Here is a 6,238-nt window from a genome sequence, read left to right on the forward strand (position 1 = left end):
GTATGTTTAATTTCTGACTGGTCCTTTTCCATTTTTTTGGCATTCTCATTAAGATCCTTGAAGGTCTCACTAAGTTCCCCGGAGGTTCATAGAAGATTCTTGAGTAACCTTATAACTGTGGTTCTGAACTCTATGTCATCCATTAGTTTGCTTTCCTCTATTTCTTTCATTTGTGACATGTTTCTTTGTCTTCGCACTTTTGGCTGACTGCAAGGGCCCACTGTGTCTATAAGAAGAACTGCTGTGCTGGAGACACCCTTATGGGATAGGACTTGCTTCAGTGGGGCTTTGGGGCTCATTGAGTCTGCCTCTTGAGTGTGTCCCTTATGGATGTGAGGAGTTGAAATCTGGTATCTGACGAGGGGTACCCTGGCTCCTGGATCTCCAAGTCAACCACTGTGTGAATCCACCCAGCAGGAACTACAGCAATATCAGCAGATTTCTCCTCTTTGTTTGGGGTTTGGAAGTTTTGGCGCTCTCTGACCCAGCTGCAGTTAGATTAGGCTGCAAAAGTCGAGGTGATTCCTTTGTGATGCTGCACATAGCTTGGGAGGGGATGTAATTTGAGTGGGGCGGGGTCTCAGAGAATCACCAGGGCGGGCAAACAGCAATGGCTGTCATTCGACTCCGTGTCTCTGCAGTCCCGCGCCCCAACAGCATCAATGATCCCTGCAAGCAGCTCTGTGAGAAATCACCCCTCACTTTCCAAACTGATGCAAGACAGTCCTGTTTCTCCCCGTAGGAGTCTGGGACCCAAGAATCTCGCCTTAAAGGAACTCAGTGCATTCGAGTGCTTGTATCTCCTTACAATTGAAAAAAACCACACATCCAGGTGCAGCCCGCCTCACCCGTGCCTTTGTACCTCTGTTTTTGGTGCCTCTGCAACTCCTACCTGGTCTCAATGCGCTTCTTTCTTTCCTTCTAGTTGTAGAACTTCCACTCAGCCAGCTTTCCCGTGGTTCTGGATGATACCTGTTTTGTCTTATAGTTGTAGTTTCGATGTTGTTGTGGGGGGCAGCACACACAGGTTTATACTTATGCTGCCATCTTGGTTCTCTGGTAATATTATTCTTGGGCCCCACCTGGCATTGCTGTTCCAGAGTCTCTGGAAGTGGGCCCAGGACTCTGCTTTTTAAACTGGTTCCCCCGACCCTCCCCCCGAGGCGATTCTGCTGCACACTAGGTAGTGTGGACCACTAATGTCATCTGAATCTCTTGTCTTATCAATGAGGAGCTTGGGGACCAGGGAGGTGAAATGACAGCCAAGTTCAAAAAGGACTTGCATAATCCACCTTTAATCATTCACAAACTTGAACAAGCTCAAACAGCACCAACTGAGTTTGATTTTCAGGTACCTTTCACCCCAGGGGTCTTTGTCTCATGGGCAGCCTAGAGGAAGGGACCAGAGCCCACTTCCTGTCTGTGAAGTCCAGTTTGTGCCACGACACTCACTTCCTTTCATATCAGCAGTGAGAGGACCCACCCTATGAATTGCTATTTCTTTTATTTCATCCGTTCTAAGCTCTTCGAGTTCACAAATAAGGATGGCCCCAACCATCAAATTGATGTTGTGTCCCACCACGTCCCCCAGGGCAGAGGATCTCGCTGTGATTTGTGCTGGTCAAATATCCTTCTGGGTGTGTCATTCTTCTGCATGTGATTAACATTCCTGTCAGTTAACTGAGCAAATAAAGCAAATTGCCCTCCCACATGCGGGTGAGGGGCTGCATAGGGCAGAAAGGCAGGCCACCCCTCCGGTGAGGGCGCTCCGCCAGCCTGCCTGGAGCGGGACTCAGTCTCTTCCTGCCCTTGGAGTCCAGCTCGCACGTCAGCTCTCCTGAGCCTCCAGCATGCCTGCTTTTGAACTGGAATTGTGCCATCGGCCTCCCGTGTTTCCATTTGTAGACTGCAGATACTGGGACTTCTCAGCCTCCATAATCACGTGAGCTAATTCCTTATAAGAAATCTCTGTATATAAGTACATTCTGTTGGTTCCATTTTTCTGGAAAACTGAAAAATACATGCATATTTGGTAATTATAGTATCTCATTAGTTTTATTATTATGCTACAAATGATGTGACTAGCACATAGTTCCTGGAGACAGCCCCTCAAACATGGTGTCAGCACCCTCATATTTTCCCCATCTGGGAAAATATGTACTATAAAGTGCACGCATACGTACACACACACACACACACACACACACACACACTGCCATCCTGGACCAGACTGAGTTGGGATGGGAAGGCACTTTTAGCTCCCAAATGTGTATTGTGAATCTCTGCTTCCCATTGTGGTAAATCATTCACTGCCTTAGCCCCCTCACCACACTGACTTTCAACAACTCCCCGACCCCCAAACCCTGCAAGGTGTTAACCTCCTGCCTCCAGGAGAAAAGAACAGGCTTGAAAGGGGTGAAGTGGGATGGGGCCTGGGTGCGGGCTGCTTCTCAGGCTGCTGGTCAGAGAACAGACTGAGGAGAGATTTGGCCAGGGGGAGGTGTCCCTGGGCATGCTGACTTTGATAATGTCTGCTACCCCCACCCCCTATGCCAGTGATGGCGAACCTTTTGAGCTCGGCGTGTCAGCATTTTGAAAAACGCTAACTTAACTCTGGTGCCATGTCACATATAGAAATTTTTTGATATTTGCAACCATAGTAAAACAAAGACTTATATTTTTGATATTTATTTTATATATTTAGCTTCTCGGCCTTTTGGCTAAGATCAAGTGTGTTTTATATATTTAAATGCCATTTAACAAAGAAAAATCCATCAAAAAAATGAGTTTGCGTGTCAGAGGCTGCCATCACGCACTGCCTCCACCTCACCATGACTTTCAAAGTGGTGGGAAAGACCCCGAACTGGAGTAGGACATGGCTCTATCAGGGTTTCTGAGGAGACTGCATGAAACTCAGTGAGGTCAACCCACCCCACACCCAGCCTCACCAGCAACAGCACTGGGAGAAACGCAGAGGCTCCCCCCCACCACACCCCCCGACTATGTGTGGTATTCCTGCTCTCCTTGCACGTCTGACTCCCCCTGGGTCAACAGGAAGCATGGGGTGAGCTCAGACTATGATCTCACTCAAAAGCTCTGCACATGAGGTGTCCGGGGAGCTCCTTAAACACGATTCCTCCTCCACGGCTCAAACACAGAGCAGCGGAGCCTTCATGTTTACAAGTTTCTGAAAAGATGCAGGCCTGCACAGACCTGCCCAGGGAAAACAGCCCTGCGCTGAAGGGATTCCTGTCCCTTCCTGGAGCCAGGCCTCCTGGTTCCTGGCTTATGTGACTTGAGGCCATCTTTGAGCCTTAGTGTCCTCAGTTTTCATCTGTGTCAGGCTCTGCCAATAATTCCGCCCCGTGGTATTTATCTACATTTTAAAGTAAGGAAACTTCCAGTGTGCTGTGCCCAAGGTGACATGTCCTTCAAGAGCAAAATGGGGTCTAACCTTGATCTCACCCAGAACCCTGATGTTGCCTCCTGAAAGCTGGTGGGTAACTTCATCAGCAGGAGCTCCCGAAACATCCCTATTTCTCCAGAGTTATAAATCCATGTATTTCCAGGCAAAATCTTTTTTACACAAGTAAGCCTTATAGTTAACAATGTTCTAATTGAAATAGAGCATGCCAGTAAGAAATGGCAGGAAATTACAAATTTAACTCATTAATCCTCAACGAATATAAGCGTACTCAAAGGAAATGATGCTTTACAATTTATAAAGAAAGAAACATCATTTTCTTCATGAGGGTAGTTTCACACTCCGTGGGGCATTTGCCTCCACTCCCTGCTCTGCTCCCTCCTCTGATTTTGCCAACACCCTCAGATCTGGATCCAAGTCTTATTTCACTTTTCACTCCACTGAGTCCCGCTGGCAAGGCCAGGCCTCCAGAGCTCCCAGCGGCCTGAGCTCCTAGACGAGGAATGCTGTCTCAGCCACAACATTAAGCACAAGGCAGGCTCTCAATAAATGTGAGTTGAAATCATGCAACACCTATGGTGGACACCTGCTTGTTCAAGTAGCCCTGCTTTTGAGAATAGGGAAAGGGCCATCTCTGACCATTTGACAGTGGAAACCCAGAATATAGATAGATATACACCCTGCGCATGTGAGCTATACAGAAGAGACATTATGGACTCTTTAATTTCTCTAATGGCTCAGTAAAGCAAATAGTTCTGAGGATCTTGTTTTGTACCGGACACTCCAACAGGTGCTGTGGAGCCAAGAAGAATGAGACCCATCCCACCTTAATGGAGCTCATTTTCTACTGGGTAGAGGGAAGTACATGAGGGTGAATTACATTTTTTCTAGGATATACAAATCTCCACTCTGTATGCTGAAAACTGTTCTGCTATTGCAAAGTAATCATTGCTCACATCAGTTAATACTTCTTAGCACCCTAGCTAACTTAATGGGTTTGGAAAATAATTATTTTGGCGTTAGCTTGTTTGTTTCTATATTACATCTTTCTTAGTGAGTGCCAAAGCAGTTTGAGACAAACTAAGTCTTTCAAAATATTTCACCTTTTGGCCCGATTAGTGTGGTTCAGTGGTTGAGTGTCAACCCATAAACCAGGAGGTCACAGTTCAATTCCTGGTCAGGGCACATACCCAGGTTGCAGGCTCAATCTCCAGTGTGGGGCATGCAGGAGGCAGCCCATTGATGAGTCTCTTTCATCATTGATGTTTCTGTCTCTCTGTCTCTCTCTCCTTCTGCCTTCTTCACTCTCTGAAATCAGTTATAACCTTTTGGAGACAGATGAAATGGTAAGAATAAATTATTAATCATAAACTTTCTTTGCATCATAAATTTGAATTAGAAACTTTACATAATGAGTTGAAACTACAACACATACATGGCGGAGGGGAAGCTATTGAAGCCCCCAATTCATTATCTTGTCTTTCCTGTTTGCTGTTTTGTTCACTGCCACCTTCCACAACTATTTATATTAATCCATTTCTCCGTATGGATATTAATAAACTTTAGATCTTCCGTTGAACCCTTCACCTCAATACAAGCAAAACATATTTATTTTCTTCTGTTAGAATTAATGTATTTTTCCATTATTCAAGTCCACTTTTTATTAGTCTCATGTGAAAGAAGAATGTTTGCAGGATATATAATTTAGCCTTTGGATCCTGTCCATTTCTCCAGGACCAGGCTGATAGGCATGTTGATTAGATCATTCTGTAGTTTTGGAGCACAATTAGACCAAGCCTTGACTACAGGAGGAGACATGACCAATGGAAACCTGCGGAGTTCAAAAACAGAGGCTCTGGTTGGCAAGGGGGAGCGAAGAGGAGCAGGGACGCTATAGCCCCACCTCCCTCCTGAGGGTGACAAGTGATAGGCACTGTGATGAGGACACTCAGAGCTAAGGCATAACTTCCAGGGGGAAATGTGTACACTCTGGCCTCTCCACACCCACCCAAGTTTTCAGTGTTCTGCCCAATGTTTCAGGAGTTCTGCTCCCCTCAGGAACATGATGACACCCAGTGCTCCCACAACCCTGTCCTCCCCATTCCTGAGGGGAAGGAAGGTGGGCTCCAGGCTCAGCTCCCCCAATAAGGGCCTCCTCTGTGCCCAATTAAACCCAGATCCTCTTCCCTACCCACAAATCTGACAAATTCCCGCCCTAACTACCACCTGATAACTCCCTGCTCCCCTCTTCCATCTCCAGGGCTATGATCCCAGGTCCTTTCCAGATGTTCCCAAGCACCTGATTCCTCAAGAGACCACCGGGAAAGCAACAGCAGGCATCAGGGAGCCAGGTCCTGTGCTAGGCTAGTCCTGGGACAAGAAAATAAAGGAAGCTACGGGGCCCTAGAGGTCAGATATTTGTGATGCTGAGGACAGGAAAAATACTGGGTAGGGTGCTTTCTGCCTGACCCCCGGCTTCCTGGGGCCCCTGGAGGCTGTGACTCCCTTTGGAACTAACCTGTGACTCATCTTTGACCCCTCTGGTCCACAGTGTGCTCGCTTGGAGAGCACAAGGGTACTTCCTGTTCTCACTTGGAATTGGATCATAGGCTGCACTGGGACATCTCTTGTATTTTCCTTTAGCTGTAAAGTTATGATTTAACTTTTTCCCATGGGATGTTTGATTTTAGCTTCCTGAATGTAGAGAGGGGGCCCCCTGGCACTGGGTGGCAATCTGGGCATGCTGTGAGCATAACCATGATTAGGAGGATCAGTTGTTCTTGTGTCCATGCTTAGGTATGGTAGGAAGCAGGA

The sequence above is a fragment of the Myotis davidii genome, unplaced genomic scaffold (genome assembly GCF_000327345.1).
Source record: "Myotis davidii unplaced genomic scaffold, ASM32734v1 scaffold152, whole genome shotgun sequence".
Taxonomy (NCBI): domain Eukaryota; kingdom Metazoa; phylum Chordata; class Mammalia; order Chiroptera; family Vespertilionidae; genus Myotis; species Myotis davidii.